We start from the raw sequence: 22,497 nt of genomic DNA, 5'->3' as shown, positions 1-22,497 counted from the left end.
TATTGGCTGAGGCTCCTTCCTGAGAGTGGGAGACAGAACTTACCTTGCGAGGCTCTTTCAGTTGCATGGTAGAGCTACTGAGCCAAGCCTCTCTTCCCTCCATTGGTTGAGGCTCCTCCCACTCCTGGTCCCCTGGGGAATGAAGGAAAGAGCCAGAGCTTCCTTTTGCCCAGTTCCCTGGATCCTTTGGGAGAGATACAAAGAAAGCACCTTTGAGACCAACAAGTGCTAATGTTTTAAGCATGTTTTATCTTAAGAGGTTTTTTTTTTTAAAAAATGTTTAGTTATGTTTGTCTGTGTTTTTTAAAAAGTTTATATCTCTGCTACCTAATTTTAAATAGGAACATGCACAATCCGGCCTGACACGGCCCTGCCCGGCAAGGTCTCATTTATGTCAAATCAGGCCCTCATAACAAATGAATTTGACACCCCTGCTTTAACGAGTTCCATAATTGACCCCCCCCCCCTTGATAGATGAAAATGCACAAAACAATCTACTAATATCACATTGCCAATATATGCTGCTATAAGCAATAAGTGATATAATTTTATTCCATCTCTGTGCATGGAACACTAAGGTTTATACCTATATTGTAGTTTCTTTTACACCGCTCATCTGGAATGTAAATGGTTTGATATTTGTGTTAGGATGTGCTGGTTCAGCCCATATCATGCTCACTGTGGACTGATGACCTGTTCATGACTGTTCAGCAAGTTGCTTCAACTGTTCTTTCCTCTTAGTACAATACAGTGCAACGGGCTTTTTGCATGTGCAACTTCTTAGATGAATGCAACTTTGCTTCCCTCCTATCCTTGATATAATGTGACTCTATTTGGCAGGCAGATGTTTAAGAAGAAAGTTAAATCTGTCACAAACATATACATATGAACATACATATGAAGCTGCCTTATACTGAAGCAGACCCTTGGTCCATCAAAGTCAGTATTGTCTTCTCAGACTGGCAGCGGCTCTCCAGGGTCTCAAGCTGAGGATTTTAAAGCCTACTTGCCTGGACCCTTTTTGGAGATGCCAGGGATTGAACCTGGGACCTTCTGCTTACCAAGCAAATGCTCTACCACTGAGCCACCATCCCTCCCCTTTTTGAAAAAAAATCCTACCATGTGGTATTCATCTAGGTAGCCCTAGCTATGTTAGTTCCTTCTGATCTCCTTGGATCAGCAGCATTTTTGCACATCTGCATTTGAGGAGGGGGGGCGGGATGCAAACATGTTTGGCAGGCATTCATGTCATCTGATGCCAGAGCTAACAGATCTGGTGACTGGCTCATGTCATACTGTCACAATGGAACAAGGTAAATTTGACTGTCAAACATGCTTGACACAAAATTAGCAGTGTCCCTAGTTCCTCTGCATCATGAATTTACCATGGACTTTACTTTTCCAGGGTCTCCCCAAAGCCTCGGAATAGTAAAGGGAGGGGACACAGAGTTGCACCACTCAAGTCTTCCTTTTGTTTACTGAAGTAGTGTTCCTCCAAAGTTTGGCACAGTCCTCTTTTCTACTCTCTGGCATGTTTGTGGACCAACCATTTATACTTCCTCCCTGCCTCCACCAATCAGCCCCACCCCCTGTACTCTGACACCCCTCCCCGGCCTGTGCCATTATCTGGGCCAGTGGTTGAAGCACCACTTTGTCCTGTCTTCTGCTGCATCCTTGATGGCCCTCTGCTTTACTTTCTCTGGCCAGTTCCTGGGAGACCTTCCCTGACTGACTCCTCCTAAGACTGTGCATGGCTGATCTTCTCCCATACCCCACCCAGGCCATTAGGGTTGGGCTTCTACTGGCTACCTCCCTGCTTGCTAGCTGGCTCAATGGCCTCTGAGGGCCATTCTTCCCTGGCATCATCTTTATGTCCAGGTGCCTGAGGATGACATCAGAAGCCAACACCCAATGCTCTGGACCCCAGGAGAAAGTTGGCAAAGCTGCAGCTACCTGCTGGCCAAAGTCCTGTCTTGGGAATGCTGGCTGATCTGACTTTGACTGCTTGAGGTGTTAGGGAGGCGGGTGGGCCCTATTCAGCTCCTGCACCAATCTCAAACCCACAATCCCAACCAAACATACTTCTAAAGGGAGGGAAACTGGACAAAACTGGTGACATGATAGGGAAGAAGCTGTCTTTATTCATAAACCGATGTGCATTGTCCTGCTCACGACAATGACTTAACTTTTGTATGCTAAAGAGGTAGCAATTAAAAACAAATATTGGAGTAAGAAGAAAGCCCTGATGACTGTCCTTCATCTCCCGTTCTTCTGCCTGCACAACCAGAATGTAGAATAGGATTTCAACTAACACTGCAACTGAGCATGGCATACCTTTAGGGGTAGTCCTATTTAGGGGGGACAGTGAAACTCTAATGCTTTTTCTAAAGAACTAGTGTAAACTAGTATGGTCCCTTTTTAGACCTTCTGGAGTCTCCTGCTAGTCAGGGGACTCTGCCCACTCTTGGTGAAAAATAGACAGTATGCCCAATACTAGTAATAGATGTGGTAATATTCAGGTTCCCATCCACTAGGAAGTCCAAAACATCATGGGAAGGGAGGAGTCTTAGCATATTCATTAGAAGCAGTGGATTGATTAACCAGAGTCTAGGGTCCTTCGACTGTTGTCGACTTTTTTTCAGGAAAAGGCCGAGTTATGTAAATAAACCCTATTGTTTGCAAGGGTTGTTGGATGAAAATATGCACATAACTCGTTGAATTATTGCAAAAACATAAATACAGTGCACTAAAGCATACAAGTATAAACTGTTATTGCAGCTAAAGGAAACACATGGAACATATACATAACACAGGGCAAATGCACTCTCTAATCTGGAAGCTGGTCCAGCAAGGCAGGCCAAGGTAGAAAGGTTGGAAGTGAGCAAGAACTCGGGGTAGGTTGCTCCGAACCCGGTACACATGAAGTCGCCCATACAGCGGCTCTGTCAGGGGCTTTCTAACTCTTAGTCCCATCTGGGTCTTGATACAGGTTCAGACTCTGTGGTTTGGATTTACGACTACCTCAAGGCTAACCCTTCCTGGGTTAGTCAACCCTTATGTTGTAAAGAATAGATCAAAATAGTCCTTAATACCAACTTGCAAGAGAAAATTTTGAGTTTTTACACAGTCTCCCACCCGGGAGATGGTACCCACTGACTGCAAACATCATCAGTGTATTGCAGCAGCACTGCTCAGGTTGTAGCGGCTGAGGCGGCTTGCGGAGGAAGGAAGGAGGAAGAATAATGGGGGAGTGATTATGCAAATTGCTTCCCATCCAGAAAGGAACTTAATCACAAAAATGATCAAGTAGTGACTTTGTGCAAAGGCAGAAATTGCCTGAACAAAAAACATCAGCCTGTAAGAGGGGGGAGGGAGAAGGGCAGCCAAATAACACTTGCCTTCTTAGAACCCTTACAGATATCATGAATAAAGAGCTCCAGACATGAACTCTCACATCTCAACACAGATCTGCAACTGGGTGCCAAGAGCAAGGTGTCCCATGCAGGTAAGCAAAGGAGGAAGGAATCAGGCAAATAATACTTTATCCAAGTCCAAGAAAAGAGATGCTGCCTGTGACCTGAGAACCTGACCATTCTGGACAGTCCAGAACAGTGTCCAGAAGAGTCAGATTCTCAGGTCACAGAGCTTCTCTCCCTTTCCTCTACTCCTGAAATGTTGGAACAACTATATTGGCTGTCGATAGCTGAAGTTTCCAACATTGATACCAGGGGGACTGCCACTGGGGAAAAGGGGAGCTAAGCTAAGCTCTTCAGCAGCCCCTAATAAGCACCTAGCCACTGTTGCAGCTATCTGTTGCAGCTGCTTCTCATTATCGCCAACTCCATGTTTCTCTTATTTCTCTCGCAGAGACTCCAAGCATCTGTTCAACAGCCACAGATGCAAGGCTGTTCCCCACATCTACAACACCAGTCTCAGCAGTGTGACCACTGCACTGACAAGTTGTGCCTTTTTTGAGAATTGTCTTTCCAGAACCCAAGTGCCTTCTCTATGAATATATAAACAAACTGTGGTGTTTTAGAAGTAGCTGTTTCCACCATGGAGGTGCAGTGAGTGGGAAAACTGTTTATGTTGTTCCTTTGTCTATCATGCAGATTTTTAATGCAAGAGCAGAAAGGAATGTTGGCAACCCCATTCGTTCGTGATATTTGTAGAACTCATTTCACAACTGCTTCTGTTCAATAAAAGCTGTGACTCTTCATTTGCGCGTTGTCCTCATGATAGCTGTAGATAGCCACTAGTCCTTCAGTTGTTCCATGGGAGAGCAGAGATTGCAGGAAGGTGAATGGAATCACCACCAGCAGGAATGAATACCCATTTTGACAGTAACTTTACCCTCTGAAATACCTTTAAAATGGGAGTAACATCTGTTTGTTCTTGTGATCCCCCCACACACATGCACCCTCCCACCTACACTGTTGTGAAGAACAGCCAGGCCCAGCACATCTGAGTAGGGCAGGTAGGTGGCCGCCTAGGGATGCCACCTGGCCCTTAGGAGCGTCAGGTGCCCCCTCCCCTCCCCCACAGGTAGCCCAAGCAGCCTGTGAGGGAGGCTGAGCCACCAGCAAATAAAAGCAGCTGGTGGCAAGGCAGGAGGCAGCAAGGTGGGAAGGAAGCTCTTGGCTCCTGCCCGCTGCCACTCTGCCTCTTCCTGCCTGCCTATGCTGTGTCGGTGGCCAGAGGAGCCTGTTTTCACCACTGCCACCACTGAGGGTGGGAGGCAGACTAGGAACAAGAGAGGAGTCACCAGCCCTTCCCAATGGGGGCAGCAGGGCAGTGGCGGGTGCACGTCAGCACCAACTGGGGCCTGCCACCGCTGCACTCAGGAAGGGAAGGAAGGGTGCATGGCGGTTGGGAAGTCAGGGGTTGTTGGGCAACTTGCTTGGGGCGGCAGTCTAGTGCCAGCACCCTAGCACCAGCGATGAGCACAGCAGTTGGGCCACATGAAAGTGGAACCCCAAAGGTGTAATTGGACAATACCCAGGAATACTAGCAACAATCTTTATGAGGATGTCAGGGAGGGAGAAGAGGATGACTGCATGTAATAGGGGGATCTGGAAAAAATAAAAGAGGTTGGCTTCTTGGAGATTACAACTGTACCTTGTGAAGATTACAACTGTACCTTGTGAAGCCACTCACATTTTCTTAGGGTGATTCTCTAAGCTTTATCTCCAATATAGTTCACAATAATGTTTACTTTCAGTTTGTAAACTCACCAGCACTACTCTGCCATGCAATATGCACATTATCCCTGACCCTACACTTTTAAAGTATTCGTCTCCATGGAGACACTGTTTCCACAATGGGGTTCTCCACACAGTCTCCCTGCCTGTAGTACTATGGTGGCTTTTGAAAGAAGAAGAAATTGGATTTATACCCCACCCTTCAATCTCAGAGTGGTTTACAATCTCATTTCCCCTCCCTGCAACAGATACCCTGTGTGGTAGGTGGAACTGCTTTCAAGAACTGCTCTTGAGAGAACCGGTGACTTACACAAGGTCACATCAGCAGGTGCATGTGGAGAAATGGAGGGAGAGGAGCTTTAGTAATTTACTGCCTGGGTTTCATTATGTATGGACAGTCTGTGTATTGGCTTTGATGATGTCATGGAGTTGTTCAGCCATAACCTTGTATCAGTTGGTACCGTCCCTTCATGGCTAATGTGGTGACATCACTAGTGTACAATTGGTGATTGGTGGCCAAATTGACAGTAATGTTGCAGACATGTCAGTCAGTGTTGCCCCATTTGCTTTTGTTTCAACTGTGTTTGAGCCAGTTTGGTGTAGTGGTTAAGTGCATGGCCTCTTATCTGGGAGAACCAGGTTTGATTCCCCACTCTTCCACATGCACCTGCTGATGTGACCTTGAGTCAGTCACAAGTTCTTCCTGAACTGTTCCTCTCAAGAGCAGTTTCTGCCAGAGCTCTCTCAGCTCCACCTACCTCACTGTTGTGGAGAGGGGAAGGGAAAGGAGATTGTAAGCTGCTCTGAGACTTCTTCAGGTAGTAGAAGGCAGTGCAGTGTAATGGTAATAATTAGAATGTCTAGAAATCCGTTCTCCTCTTCTTCTTTGTTATGCTGTAGACTCTGCTGCTAGTTGATCATAGGAATATCACTAGATTACCCCGGTGTTCTAGGACCATCAGTCATCCCATGAATTATTAAAAATAATCAAGCAAAAAAGTTGAGTGGATTTAATTTGGATTTACAGTAATGTAAGCCTCCTGAGAGGGGTTTGAGCAGATGCAAATTGATGTTCCATATGCTTATCTATATACCTAGCACATTTTTATTCCACCCTTTCTCCAAGGAGTTCAGGGTGGAATACATTATCTCATTTTACCCAATTTTATCCTCTTAACAACCAGTAGGGTAGGTCATTCCGAAAAAGGTTGACCAGGCCAAAGTCAGCCAGGAGACTTTGTGGCCAGGTGGATTTCCCATTTCATAATCCAACATTCTAACTATTGCCATTACACTGCACTGGCTCTCTCACTTATGAACTCACCATATTAATACGTGATTTTGGTTACCATCTAATATGCAGAACATTCATTGGAATGCAACAGAAACCCCCACTGTGTGAACCTGGGTTCTTTGGTCTTCTAATCATCTAAATTACATTTGGGTGACCTATGTAGTTGCATATCAGTCTACCTCTATTTACATAAGGCTTCAGTTTACCTGAATTGTGGATTACTAAAACATTTAGAATGTCCCCAAGGCCATTTGGATGTGGAAGGATTCACTGCTTTGCCAAATTACTATTAGGTGTTCCTCATCTGTCATCAAAATTATAAATGTGTTTATGTAATACATACATGTTGTGATTGTGTGTTATGTTGTGTGTCAGCTATAACTTGGTATTCAAGTTGTTTTTTTTCTTTTTTTGTGTGAATTCTATGTGAAGACATGGAAGAAGACAATGTGACTCATCCTAGTTTTTTAAGAGAGTGAATGCCTTTCAGGCTGCTCCTGATCACTTAATCCTTGAGTTTCAAATTTTAAATAGTATTAATCTTAAACAGAAGGATTTCCTATATTCAGGATGATGTAATATCTAAAAATAATTATAAAAATATGTTACCATGTCTGTGAAATCGGATCTGTGTCACAGGGGTAAAGAGAAAGTTGTAGATTGTGTCAACACTGGATGTGCTCTTTGGAAAACTCTAGTTCAGGGGTGTCAAATGTCTGGCCCGTGTCAGGCCCACAGGCTCTTTTCTCTTCCCTCCTGTTCTCACCCTTGGAAGCACCAAGGCTGCTCTTTCTTCCTTGTCTTTGCGGGCTGAAACAGGAAGCAATTTCTGGGCTTGCAAAGCTGCAAAGAAAATGAGGAATGGACTTTCCACAACCATAGGGGGGTATTACACTGGAGAGCCATTGCCAATCTGAGTAGACCTGAGTAGAGGGAGAAGCTTGCAATGCCCAGCTATTTCATGTTTTTCTAAGCCCGGAGCATTTTATGTTTTTAGTTTCTGCTATGATCCTTGTGCTTTTTCTTGATGTTTTATTTTTAAAATTGCATTGCCATATCCCACTGTTCCCTCACTTTTCCATTTTAAACAAAACATCACAAGAGTTTTAAGCATGTTTGAATTTTAAGTAAAAAAATAATATATTTTGTGTTTCTCTGTATTCTTTATATAGTTTATATCTCCACTACTTGGCATTACATTTTATGATACACATGGCCTGGCCCCACAAAGTCCCATTTATGTCAGATCCATCCTTCGTAACAAATATGTTTGACACGCCTGTGTCGAGACATAATCATACAGTGGAATTTGTATGCAGGAAAATATGAGCCTGTTTAACCTTATTAATACTTAACTGATCTGTTGTTGTTTTTTTAAATTAATTTAGGAAATTTTATATCACTTCTACAAAGTCCTTCTCAAGATGACTTAGAAATAAAACCTGTACCATGAAATCATTTTTAAAAATCATAATTATCAATATAAAAACAAAATAAATCCACTAAAACTAAGACAGGGACTTTTAAAAAAAGGATAAAACAACCACTGAGCTTCTTTAAAAAATAGCCACAGAATAGATTTCCAACAAGGTGAACCAGAAAATATTTTTAAGACACTGTTTATCAAACTAAGCTATTTGTTAAGAGTGGATTTTTTAAAAAAAATAATAGTGTTTTTTGTAGGCTAAAGGAATCTTAAGGGGGGGGGGGTGCATACAAAAGGCAAGGTGCCGCCACTGAAAATGTCCTGGGCTTACTTCCCACTTGCCTCCCTTTGAAGGCAGGAACACAAAAAGCTGGACTTTGGAGAATGATCTTGAATGGCAGGCTGGACAGTATGGGAGGAGAAAGTCATTTTATATTCTGTTGAGATAAGCAGATACATAGTACTTACAAAGCAATAGATTATACAGGCAATTTAACTATTATTTATAACATGTTTATTAACATACTTTTCCACATTGCGCAGGGTTATTTTCATAAGGCAAACAGTAAACCAGCAAATATATTAAATTTTACAACTTAAAAAATAGAACTCACCCATCATTAAAACAATGAATCAAAATCCCATTTTTAAAGTTTAGTTTTGTACTTGCTTCTGTACAGTAATAAAAATCTTAAGGGGCGGCTGATTCCAAGACTTGCTACAGAAAAACCCCTTGTTCAGGATCATGCAGTCTTAACATGTCATACTGTCAGGATACTAAGCAAGGAACAAAGTGCCTCTATGGGCTCCTATTGGGAGATGCAGTAAGTCTCTGCATCCCGTATAACTGTGCCTCTTACATAAATGGGGGAAAAAGAAAGAAAAAGGAAATACACTTTACAACAAAAATAAGAATGAGGCATAGGATTGCCAGGTCATACCTTCAATCTGGCAGGGAGCTCCCAGTTCCTCCCTGGGATCTTCTGGTGTGGCACCCACCATCACACCATTGATGTTGTATGGCAACACTATAGAATTTGGCCAAAACCCCATGGTTTTGAGCCCAAATTTACCATAGAGTTTTCCCAAAAACCTAGAGCGTTGCCACACAACATTGGTGGCATGATGACATCCAGGGTTTTTTTGGTAGGATGATGATGATGATGATGATGATGATGATGATAATAATAATAATAATAATAATAATAATAATAATAATAATAATAATAATAATAATATTTATTTATACCCCGCCCTCCCCGCCGAGGCAGGCTCAGGGCGGAAAAGTCCAGCAGGAACTCATTTGTATATTAGGCCACCACCACCACCCCGGTCATCACTATTGTTTCACACAGGGCCTTTTTGTAGAAAAAAAACAGCAAGAACTCGTTTGCATATCAGGCCACACCTCTGACACGAAGTCAACCAGAACTGGGTTCCTGTGCATTCTCAAAAAAAGCCCTGATGACATCAATTCTGGATGATGTCACACCATGTTTCAGGGCATTTGGGGGCAGGGTTTCTCTCTCCAGCCAGCTAGCTGCTGGTGGTGAGGAGGAGCCCACAAAAGTGGGGGTACCCCCATCCAGACTGTGGGGCTGGCACCCCTAATGTGGCAGTTCTCTAGAATGTAGCAATCAGCATGGGGTGGGGAGGACTTATCAGCAGGAAAACTAGGCGTAAGTCTGTGTTGCTGGCAACACAGTGATATCACTTCTGGTGTACATGCCAGTGACGCAGGGAAACTGGTATTTGGGTGACTCACTCAGCTTGCAAATACCAGTGTTCAGTTGCAGCATTCTAGTGCTCTGAATAGGGAATTAATTGTGGGCAATTATTAGGACAAACTAAGGTGTTGAGGTAGAGAGGAAACATAGGCACCTTAGTCAAGTGACAGAGTATAAGAGCTAGTTGCTAGGTTCATCAAGATTTAGAAGGAAGTTAGGAACTGACTGGCCAAGCTAATGGTGTGCTATCAACAAGTGCAGTTGACAGAAAGAGATTCCTTCAAATCCCTAGAAGAGAGAAATGTAGAGGTCTGCACTGTAGTAAAATTGACCTGGTCAAGAACTCGGGGTTAATACTGACTTTTTTTCTTTTTTAATTTTTTAAAAAATATGTTATTGTAAATAACACAAAAATATACACCAAACAAAAAATAAAACATATGCAACATACAATATACAATGAAGCCTAGGAATTAAACTCAATTACATACATCATATTCCATCCTTATCTGTTTCAAGGACACCAATTTCTAAATCAAATGTACTTATATTCAACTTCTTTCCATATCCAATTATTTGATTCAATGTCTGTTTTCCTATTTTAACCTATAGGAAAATAGGTTGACTTAAATGGGAATGTTTATGCCTGGCTTGCCCATATTTGCTTTCAGTAATGTTAGTATGAAGCTCCAGAGTGCGTGTGTGTGGGGATCCTGTAAACTCAAAACAGGGAAATTTACTTAAACACAACTAAGCAGGGAATTTTACATCTATCATTCAAGTTGTTGAGAGCAAGTGACCGTGATCCAAAGATGTCCAGTGGGCTTCACTGCTGAGTGTGTGTGTGTGTGCGGGGGGAGGAATCCAAGTGTTCTGGAGCCAGGGTGTACCAGAATTTAGCTCTCTGAAAGGCAGACTCTGGTTCCTACCTGTAAAACCAGCCATCTCAGGTTTTAGTGAAAATGAAAATAAGAGTTATAAATCCTCTTGTCGGGGAGAATACTATATAAACAATAAGTTTATGTAAGCTGTTATGTGACCATAAATATAAGAGGCATAGCTTTGCAGAGAAGCAAAACAGAGATCTGGAAGTTTTTTTAAAAAAAATTATGAAAACCCTCAGCCAAACAGCCACCCTCCCTCCCAACTATTTTAGACAATCAAACACCTGAATCCTCTAGAGATATAAAATAGCCAAGTATTATTATTTTTCATTAAGCCCCATCATTACCCTTCTGTGTTATTATTTTTAAATGGCCTGTGCATTTTACAAAGATGCAATCATGTTCCATACCCTTGATACACAGATATATTCTCTGGCCTCTGTGTATGTATATGTTTGTGTGTGTGTGTACGTACTGATTTAAGATCCAGTATTATGAAGGTTCCTTGTGGCAGATAAAGGAGTCACAAGATGCTTGCAGTTCCTTAATAAATATTCATAAAGCGGGCAACTTTTTGGTGACATGGGCAGAGCATTCAGTATTTTGTTATCTAGCACAACAAGACTGCTGCGGGGGGGGGGGATAATCTATATCACATCCCTCTTAGCATCCAATCACAAGTTGTGAGTGAACTGAATTCTTTGACTTGTGTTTGTGGTTAACAAGGCAGTTTGGCAAATTTCAGTTTGTATGTGAAACAAGGAAACAACCCCAAACTGCCCAAGTTTCATCTACAGGCCAAAGCAAAACTGACCCCTCTTTCTAAATATTGATAACATGAACCAAACCAATTGAATAAAGTCAAGTGGAAATAGGTTTGTGTTACAGCCTCTGTGGGTAAAAAAAAGCAGGAGGGACACCCCAGGCCCCACTTGGTTCAGTAGGTAATGCAAAAGAGTCCCCCCCTTGGACATTTGACACCTTGAGTGATTATTCAGCCTCACACAGAAACCATGAAATGTAGCATTGTGAACAACCCAGCACAGCACAGACCAAGCATTTGACTCTTACCAAGTTTAGAAGTATTTGTTTGGCAGCTCTAACAACAGACTGATAAAACTCCTTATTTGGGAAACATTGATCTGAAGGGCATAATGGATTCATTTCTGCCTTGTGATACATTTTTAACATCTTATCATTTGCCTGTATGTGATTCATTTCCTTTTACTTTGTTAGTAGTGGGGGGGAGGAGTTCCCTGAATATTTGAACAAACTCCTGCTGAAGTGGAGTGTTTGTGTATATGAAGGGGAAAGTGATATATATGAGTGTATATGTGTATAAAATATAGTTCCTATGCATAATATAAAGCATGCAAGAGTATGAGGGGGGGGGGGTTGCCCTTCAAGATTAGCTTTTAAAAACAGCAATTTTGCATACTATTTTGTAAAAAAAAAAAAAATCCCCCTACACCAAAAGCTGTTTTCTGAGAACAACAACATCCCCACCCCCCACGTAATTATCTCTTTGGGCCTATCCAATTTAAGCTGATTGTTGTGAAGCTGTTGTGTTAGCTGCTGCTCTCTAGTGTCATGTAGCCTCTGAAGAACAGATTGATCTTTAAAGGTTAAGATTTTCTGAAATGTCTCTGATATTGAATGTAGTGGGGTGTAGTTGTTGTTGTGGGGGGTTGCTTTGAAGCACAAGAAAAGGGAGAAAGAAAGAAAATAGTTGAGGGGGGGAAGTACTTTGATTAAGAGTAAGTGTGTGCTCTTTTTGCCATGCTTTCTAAGAGTGCAGATACAAACACGGTCGGGTCACAGGGTTAACAGCAATTAACTGTAGTTGCTTTAGAGACAAAAGCCTTATTTCACAAAAGCATTATTTCACCTGCCGTCAGAAAAGAGAGAGGGAGAGAGAGAGAAGGCCCATTGTGTAGGGGTGTTTGAACTGATTATGTTTAGAGGCTGGTTGTGATTGGTGGAGAAGGGCGTGGCTGATTGGGTAGTTTTGCATCTTGTCAGCCCGGGAGCACCCCTTGTGCGTGCAATCTGTCTGTAACCTGAGGAAGCTAAAGACTGTACAACAAGGCTTAATAGCGCTTCATGGCCCTGCACTCTGTTTGTGGTGGCAGCTAAATGGAGTTTGTCAGGTTTGTCAATATGATTGATTCTGTGATTTCTCTCTCTCTTTTTTTTTTTTAAAAAAAAAAAATCTTCCTTCTGTACAGCCTAATGCTTTTTAATTTTCTGTGTGCCAGAATACCGTTGTTGTTCTTCAGCTTTGTTGTCTTTGCTTTCTCTCCCCTCCCAAACTTGATGCTTCTTTAAAAAAAAAAAATTAAACATTGCTGTTTGCCAACTTCTTGAGCAGGAGGTTTTTTTATTTTTAAAAGGGTTTAGAAGCAGATAAAAATGAGGGGAGGATGGGGACAGGTGAAATATCCAGGCCTGTTTCTTGTGGGGTTTTTTGAGAAGTTTGTGGAAGATTTTAAAACATTTTAAAAGCAGTGCATGCATCAGTCAATTTTACTGCCTTTTGTTTTAACAAGTGCAAAACTTAGGCTGGAGTAAACAAGTCTCTTTTACAAAATGTGCAGTCAGAAAGTACATAGTGAGATTGTTGTATTTGTCCAACGCTTGCTACATTTATGGTTTAGCTGCATTAAATGTTGTTTGCAAAATAAAATGAAAGGTTATGTGCATGTGTGAGAAAAGAAATCCCTAGAAATGTGTAACACCCTATGTCAGGTACAGTTAAGCATTTGCTGTAATTTGCTGGTCAGTTTGCCACGTGAAATTAAGTGTCGAAGGTTTGTTTTCGACAGTGACTGGTATTAACCTCTTAACATGCTTTGGAGAAATAAGTGTAACTGGATCCAACCTTACTATAATTCTGATGCTTAGCTTAGTTACTGTACATTTGTGCAAGATGAGATTATTTTTCTAAGGGGTGGTGGTGGTGGGGAGGGAGGGAACTGTTAGGAAGTGGGTGGTTAGTTTAGAGCAAAGTGCACACACAGGCTTCCTCTTTGGGATTAACTCTTTCCAGCCTGGTGTAGCTGAAAGCAGAAGCTGGATAAATCGCATAAGAATTTTGGAAAGTCTAGATTGAAAACGAAGCCCTTTTAAGGACAAGAACTTAATAAGCAAGGAGGCTGTTTTGTTCTGAATGAATAAGATCTGCTTCTAAAGAAAAAGGACTGTTGGTTTATAGTTGCTATGCAGAGGCTACACAGAAAACAAAAGTGGCAGATGCATCCTGTGGGTTTAAATTGACCTGTCTAAAGTTTGTGTGTTGGTAAATGATACACATGATTGCCTTTAAGCTTATGTGGCAACATTCTGTTCATTCGGCATGACTGGTCAGAATGTTATATGCTGTCCAACTAGAAAAGCATCTGGTTGTCTTGACCACTTTAGCTTCTGGTTGAAGAACAAGTCTGTGTGTGTGACAGAGAGAGATTGTCAATAGATACACGTGTATGCAGATGACTAAGACACCAGTATGCAGTATGTAATGATACTGTATTTTTCTCCTTGTAGCAATGTGGAAGATTAGTTCTGGGAGTAATGTTTCTCTTCTGCCTCAGCAGGCTCCTTTCAAACATCGGATAGGTGATGTGTTTTTAAGCAGCTTTGAGGAACGACCCTTTCTCTTTCTCTCTCCAAAACTGCATTGATAAAACATGTAAATCTGGAAATGAATCCTATACAGCTGATTTGGCCTAGGACATGATAGAGCTGAACTGAAAACTGATTGAGCTGACACTTTATAATCAAAGCTGATTTATTGTTCATTAGTAGTGCATTAGCCCTTTCAGGCAAGACAGTTATTTGTGTAGAGGCCTGTCAAACAAAAGTCTGCTTGCACCTGTCACTTCTAAACCAAGAGATAAGCAACAAGATATTAAGATAATGGAAACAGAAATATACTTGTGTGAGAGGTAAACTGCCTGTGAACCTCTTTTTATAAAAACGACACTTTAAAAAAAAATTCAAGCCTGGAATCTTTACTCAGATAAACCTTATTAGGCATTAGAACACATCCCTTTGGGGGGAAAGAAAAGGCACAGCAGAGGTTTGTAGCTGAGGAACTTGGTGTATTTTTTCAGTTTGTAAAAATAAGGTATGTCTCTGCTAAACTACCAGCATTATGAAGTTTTAGTCAGGAAACTGGATGCAGTAATGGCTGTTTACAGCTGCAATCTTTTACACATCTTCCCCCCCCCTTCCAAATATTTGTTGCCCACACTGTGTATTAAGTGGACAGGTACCATAAAATGCTGTCTGTACCAGCAAGGGTTACTTATTGGAAAACATTATGACATCACATCAGAACTGCAAGAATGTCAAGATCTATCTGCTGCTGTATTGAGACATGTTTCTGCAATTTCCCAATACCCCATCGTTCTTTCGCCCCGCCATAGCTTCTTCCTCACCCTTCCCTATCTGCCCCCCTCCTTATTTAAGGAATGATCTTGTAGCAGAAAGAAGAAAACCACACAAGTGTCAAAAAATAAAACAAAATTAGTCAGCTTTTGTCTGCCGTCATAGAAACTAGGATTAACTTGTGTTATTCCAGAGTCCTACAGAGGAGACTATCTGCATGAGGATATATAGTGTATTGTATTGTCTTCTGTGATTCCCCCCCACCACATTTGACAGGGATTTTGGTGGCTGTGATCTTAATTAAATCTCAACTGACTCAAATAATGCATCTAAAAAGGCATGCAGTGTTGCGTAACCTTGCTGAGTTGGTATACAATAAATCATTGGAAAGCTTATGATAGGGAGGATGGGGGGGATGTGTGTGTGTGGTTTTGGAGGGGATGGGGGCTATGTTTTGTTCTCTGTTTGTTTAGATAATTTTGAGTACACTTTACTGTCTAAACCCTTATTCTTCCCTCTCCCTTACTCAGCTACCCTCCCCCCATGTGCTCATGTAGTACAAACAGGAGTTAGGACCTGCCATGTCCAATTTGGATGGCATCTGAGTGATGCAATGAAACTGACATGGGATTGTAGCTTTCTAGATTTTTTCACACAGTTGTGTATCTAATAGCAGGATGTGACCTGCATTGATGGTGCGCATACAGTTTTTTCAAAATTGGGCACCCTTAAGAGGCAAATTTTAGACCACCTGTTCTAGGATATGGTAACATGGTTGCAAGTGGCCTCTGAATATGCTCCTTCTTTTGTCCCCCACTGAAATTGTACAAATTATTACATCCTCTTATTTATGTTGATAGCCTGCTATTACTCAGTTTTAACAGATCATTGCTGAAAAGTGGCCAGTTACTGTTACAGATGGATGTGCATAGTACAGATGTGCTGTGTTTCCTAAGATGTATTCACAAATCAGAAACAGCGCTGAGTGTAAAGCAGGCTATTGGTTATAAACGCCAGGCAAAATGTTCAAAGGTGTTTTAAACCTTAAAAGATTAAATAAACTTGTTACTTGATAGAGGCAAGAATTCCATGTTTCTTTATGCTACACTTTTGCTTCTTATTCAGGAGACTTGTTACTTGATAGAAGCAGGAATTCCATGTTTATTCTGCAGTTTTACTTCCTTTTGAAAAATATGTTACAGATATGAATAGGTAGAGGGTTTATGTTGTTGTTTGCTTTTAATAATGTAACTGACTCTGACTCTGTTGCTTTGCAAAACATGGGTACTTAATTTTCTTTCAATAGCAGAAAAGCCTTTACCACATTTAAAAGTTTCAAGAGAAGCAAACCCCCCACCCCCCCAAAAAAGATGTTAGTTTAGTCTGAAAACTATCTAGCAGCTGATTTAAGCCTTACCTAGACGCCTTACCATTTCTTCATAAAACTGTTGATTAATTTATAGATAATCATATTGATCATTTCCCTACACTGTCCACACCAACTCTGTAGAAATAGACAGAGTAGGACTCTCTCTCTCCCACCCCCTCCCCAGTCCACACCTGCATAGCTAGATTGTGGGAAAGTTCTGACACGGCAGGCTCAACTTGATATTGTTTGGTGAAAAGCTTGGCTGGCTTTGAGCAGTTTGTTTGTTTTTGTTGAAAGCAGGGCTGTGTTGCTGGAAATGAGCTTTGCTGTGAGATTCGGGATTTATTTAAAATGCATTTTATTTTGATAAGGTGTGTTTTCTTATTTTGGGCTGTTTATTTGTCTACTGCTTTGTTCTATTGCTTCAGACCAACACGGCTGCCCACTTGGATCTATTTGTCTCCAGTCAGGGATGGGCAGAGGGTTTTTAAGTCATTTACTCATCTGTAAAGCTGTCTTATATGACTGCAGACATTTGGAGTCAAGAAGTTATATGAAGAACTTTGTTTTTGTTAACCTTTCCAATGTGGTTTCCACTCTTGGAAAGTGGATCTTTACAGATAAGAGGTGGGGGTGGGGGTGGGGTGGGTCAAAAATGCACATTGAGTGAGCATCCACAGTGGTTCATTATTCTGTGCAGTGTTTAAAGGTAGGGTTCCTTTAATTGATTAGGTAAGATCCCTTCTTACCTTCCCTGAATGGGGGTGGGGGGAGAAATAAAGGCAAACAACAATAGCTGATAGCCTGTTCTAAGTTTTAAGCTCTCTATCTTGCCCTTAAATCTGAAACATCATTGTTCAAATAACTGAGAACAAGGTAAACCAACAACATCAAAAAGGTCGGCTTCTGTGATTTCTCAAGGGCTTGTTATTTTGTACTTTCCAATTCTATTTGATGTCTTGACAAAACAAGATGACACAAGGGAGAATACATTAAATTTTGATTTTTTTTTTCTTCATCTAACCTGTACCAGTAGTGGCAGTTTAATTTCTCACACTTTTTAGTGAAGGTGATGTGGTGTGTGTGTGTGTTTTCCCACAATTACACTAATTGCCACGCCAGTTTGAAAAGGTTTGCTGGTCTTCTCCCATTTGCCTTGATTTTGCAAAGCATTAAAAAAAGAGAGAGAGAAACATGTTTTGACCTTTAACACACAGAGATCTTGCTGGTTGGAATGTGTCTTCATTAGAAGTAAATCAGTGAATAGCAAGATTGTCAAAGAAGCCACTGATGTTTTCTCATTACAGATCTGCACAACCAGTGCAAATTAGTTTTTAATGTACAGAGGAAGGTGGCTGTGATAGGTGTGAAATGCAGTGCACTTCAAGCAAATAAACTTTTACAAGTACTGCAAAGGTTGTAACTCTGAACAAAGTGACAAGTGTTTAGCTGAACAAGAAACTGAATACAGCTTGTCCTCTTCTGACACTCTTAGGTCTGATAAACTAGTTCAGTAAGTTCACTATGTATATTTCAATTATATATTAATATTCCATTAGCTGGAATGCTTCCTTGTTTACCCTACACCCTCACCCAGCAATTAATCCCCCCCCACACAAAGAAAAAGAAGAAAAGATAAAATTCATATATTTTAAAAATACAGAAACAGCAAGAAAGAAAAGCCACAGGCTAAAAGTGCATGTTGTTATACTGGTTGCTGATGCTGCATTTTCCAAAACCTACTACAGGAAAATATAACCTGATTAAAATTTGTCTGTTAGATTTCACCGTTGTTTAATACTGCTTGTTCAATATGGCCCTTTATTGTAATTCCATCTATGTTTCTGCAAATATTTTAAAACCAGGTACGGTACTATAGACAGATTAATTAGAGATGGGGTTTTATGTTTACAGGTGTATCAGCTATATAAGTTGTGTATCTGGGAAAAAGAGAAATTAAATGAATTGATTTTTTTTTCAAGAGAATGAGAAGCAAAGATGGGGGGGGGGTTCCTCATTGTGAAATTACTTACAATGATGTGAAGGAGGTCTCTTTTGTTCAGGTAGGGTAACAATTAGAAATGGTTTAATAGGCATCTCCCTTCCCTTCAGCTCTCCTACTATTAGGGTAGTTTTACTGTGTCTATTTCACTGTAGTGCTCATTTGTCATATGTTAAAACAGAAGAGGGTTAATTTATGTAAACTTTATATTTGTATGCAAATTAAATGGGTATGTATTATAGCTTCAACAATTAGCTTGATACATAAGTAGGGTGCCTTGTGTGCAGGAGAAGTGGCAGGTGGGATCAACTTCCGCGAAGGTCTTACGCTTTAAACAAATATTAAATCATCTTCGTTTTCTTCCTTTCTTTCCTGTCATCGGGGAAGGAAAGCTTTGCATGGTAGGAAGCCTGAAATTATTTCCCAAGTCAGGAAAACCCATTATGTTCAATTGTGTATGTCTGTGGTCAAACTCCTACTCTTGGTGAAACATAATAAACAAAATGATAAAATATAAAATGCTAATTGAATTGTAAAGACCTTCTCTCTCTCATCTTTTCTCCCTCCCTTTTATTTTTTGTTAATAGGAGGTTGTATTGTTGAGGAAAGAACAGTTATGCTAATGACTGACTACTTAGCTGATTTTACATTAATATAATAAACAGTACCTGTCGTTCTGTGCAGTGTTATTGGAGGGGAGGGGGCTAGCAAAGTCTTAAAAGCGGAATTCTATTTTGCATAATGAAAGGGAATCATGGTTTCCACATGAATGGCTCAAGCAGTGTGGGGTTTCTTTTTCTTTTTAAATTATTTTTGTTTTGAAGACTTGAAATATTGTGTCAGAAATGTTCTTCTATCCTAGTGGGGGGCAGGGGGGAGTTACAGGTAATGCGATTTAGCACTTTCTAGATGGTAAAAGTTAGACTGTAACCAAACTCTGAGCGTGATTTTGAGTGCTTTATTCTTATTTGTTAGGAGGATCCCAAAATTGCATAGGTATTTTATTTTTAAGACATGAATTATATTGTTGATCAGCACATTACCTTTCTTGCCCAGTGTGGTAATTTTGCAATAATTTCAGAGCTATCCATTCCAGTTTAGTCAAGAAATCAAGATGTTATTTGAAAACTATTTCTTTACCAGAAACTATATATATATAATATACCTGTAGGTATGGAAACTGCTAATTATAATATTCTTGAACTGTGGAGACTTTTAAAAATAAAAATGGCACTTTGTGAGTTTACATGATTAGGCAGATTTGACCTTGGTGAAAGCATTGATTTAGTATTCAGTCTGACTGAAAAGGTAAAAATTTAGATGCTTATTCATCTAAAATACATCTAACAAAATAGGTTGCAGCACAGAAAAGCTGATGCTAGATTTTTTTTTTAAAGCCTTGTTAGTTTTTAAGGTGCCACAAGACTCCTGTTTGTTTTTTCTGCAACAGACGAACAGGGCTTTCCCTCTGGAATTGTTATTCATTTCCTGACACTCCCTTTTGTCAGCTGCCTCTGTGTCAAATCAAACCATTCTGTATACCAAGTATGAGCTTGGGCCAAATGTAAATCTACAATAATTGATTTTTTTTTCCCAAGCAGGAAGTGAGTTGGCCAAGTGTAGTAATACTTTTGGAACTCTTAAGGAACGAGTTGCTGTGCAGTTGGAGAAATAAACCTGGGATCAGTTGTTTGAATTTAAAGCCCCCCCCCCCCCCCCCTTTGCAGTTGATAGTATTAGAATGTCAGCAGGTCTATACTAGTAGAATTCTAATAGCTAAGGAGCAGCTGTATTTTTTCCCCTTCACCTCCAGCTTTAAATGCAGCTGGTACCTACCACACCCTGTGAGTATCTGTCAACAGGGCTGCGTGCAGTTTATTAAACAAACCGAACATACTGCCTTATTAAAATTTAAAATAGGCCATTTAGTTAAGGGCATTTTTTCCCCTTTTGTAAGCCTCTTTGGAAAGTTAGCACTCTGAAAATCCATTTGTTTGTATCTCAGCTCTAGTTAGACTTTCAGCACGCTGAAGTCAATAATAAACCCAAACCTAGAGTATTTATTTCTTGGAAAGGGGGAGAAATTAATGAATTAGGGTTTTGGTTTATTGACTCTTACAATTAATAAAATTCATGAAATAGGTGCAGTTCAGTACAAGTCACAATTAGTTTATTCCAAGCATTCTTAGTAAAGGTATGTTCTGTCTGAAATGTTTTATGGGTTGCAGTTTCTAAAGAGTTAAAAATGCTTTCAATTCTAAGGTTTATTTTTCGTTTTAAAATAGAACACATTTAAAGTGTTTGCTTTAAAGTACAAATATACACACCAATATTTGTTGTTTATGGAAAGTAGTGTCTCATATTTTTACCCATCCAGGACTGAAGCCTGGTCTTGCTGAGGATCAAGAGCAGACAGAGGTGTCTTATTTCATTCTGATGTAATGGGTTGAATACTGCCTAGTATCTGAAATAAGCACAGTTTTGATGGAATACACTCAAACAGGGAGCCATAAATATTAGAGACTGTAGTTAAGAACTTACATGACTGTTTTAAATACTATTGATTTAAACCACTGGCTAGTTTTTATGAATCAAAGTGTAATTCCCAAGCTTTGGCTATATTTCTCAATGCTAGAGCACTCTCTCTAGTGTGCCTTTAGCAGCTTTCCAGACTTTCAACACAGGATTAAATGATAGTAGTTACAATGATCAATAGGTTAAGACCAGTACCATCACTCTTGCTGCTAATGACCTCTGTAGCAATAGGTAATAAAGTGTGGGCTATAATAGCCTTGCACTGCTGCTGCATGCCCTTTGAATCCTAGTATTACTAGGGACTAGTTACATGAAGGAGCTGGCCATTAGAAGTTAAGAGAGTGGCTATATAGCCTATAATTCTTAATCTGTGGTCTGTACACATGCACATACACGTGCACACCTCACAGTAGTTTCTGGTCCATTTGAGTGTGTTTGTTTAAAGCCTTAACTAAATTATCATCTTGAGTTCCTGCAATAGGTTCAGTGCTAAATCTTTTATCTGTTGAAACCAGGGCTTTTTTTGAGCAGGAACGCAGTTCTGGGGATGTGGCCTAATTGCAAATAAGTCCCTGCTGGGCTTTTTCTTTAAAAAGCCTGCATGAAACAATGGTGATGTCAGGGGGTGTAGCCTAATATGCAGATGAGTTCTGTCTGGGCTTTTTCTACAAAAAAGGCCCTGGTTGCAACTTTGTAATAAGAACAACCTTGTAGTGCTGTTGGACATTCTACATGATAACTTGTTTTCTGAAACCACATTCTTGCAGTCAAGAACTACCGTAGTTATGCCAGACTGCCTTCCAGTAAAGAATATGGAACCAATTCATGCCACCGTGAAGGATTTCTGACACCTTTGCCTATTGAATTAAATTTTGTCCTTCGTCAGTTATGTGAAATTCTCATGTTTTTAATGATGATATGTAGGAGTTACATAGCACAGCAGAGTTTTTAAAGTACTTCCCATAATCCCTGCTCCAGACCTGTAAAATAAACCGATATTGCCATCCCCACCTCTGTATATCTCTTGCCTTATGGGATTACCTTAAATCAGCTGTGTCTTGACAGCACTTTCCATCAGATACTACAGATGTGTAAAGAAAGAGGGGCTTAGAGGACTGAGGTTGTGATCTCTAAAGAAGAAAACTACCTGCTAAAATCTTACCCCTGCCTTGAAACTTGCTGGGTGGATTTAGGCAAGCCAGTATTGGTTGGACCATTGAGCCAATGGTAGACCATGGCTGTATACCTGCTATCCTATAGAGCTTCAAAAGCACTGTTCTTCTGCTGTCTATGTAGGCTTGCTGGCTCCAGGCTGAAAAATACCTGGAGATTTTGGGGGTGGAGGCTGAGGAGAACAGGATTTGGGAAAGGGAGGGATTTCAGTAGGATAGAATGCCACAGAGTCTTCCTTCCAAAGTGGCCATTTTCTCCAGGTGAACTGATTTCTGGAGACCAGTTGTAATAGCAGAAGATCTCCAACCATCCCCTGGAGACTGACATCTCTGTGTCATAAAGCTAAAATATGCAGGAAGGTCAAAAACATGATTATTCTGACTTTTTTTTACTGTCTCCCCAACAAAAACAAATGAGAAGCATGGAAACTTGTTATGTAGCGTGTCAAACTGTGGGAAGAGGGTAAAGGGACTGGTGAACCTTTTCCCTTTGTATCT

At 40.6% G+C, this 22,497-nt stretch overlaps 1 protein-coding gene across 9 annotated transcripts in view; it reads left to right on the top strand.

Annotated features, from left to right (window-relative positions):
- Window positions 1–22,497, top strand: part of FOXP1 (forkhead box P1) — a 743,550-nt gene that overhangs the window by 554,944 nt on the left and 166,109 nt on the right. Inside the window, exon 1 of one of the 9 annotated variants that reach the window (XM_060239544.1) lies at window positions 12,548–12,682. The exons of the other annotated variants lie outside the window; for them this stretch is intronic. The gene's annotated coding sequence lies outside the window, so the exon portion shown is untranslated. Of the gene's footprint in view, window positions 1–12,547; window positions 12,683–22,497 lie in introns of those variants that run through there. 9 annotated transcript variants of the gene reach the window in all.

The sequence above is a fragment of the Heteronotia binoei genome, chromosome 5, assembly GCF_032191835.1.
Source record: "Heteronotia binoei isolate CCM8104 ecotype False Entrance Well chromosome 5, APGP_CSIRO_Hbin_v1, whole genome shotgun sequence".
Classification (NCBI taxonomy): domain Eukaryota; kingdom Metazoa; phylum Chordata; class Lepidosauria; order Squamata; family Gekkonidae; genus Heteronotia; species Heteronotia binoei.
This window is presented reverse-complemented; position numbering and strand designations above follow the sequence as displayed.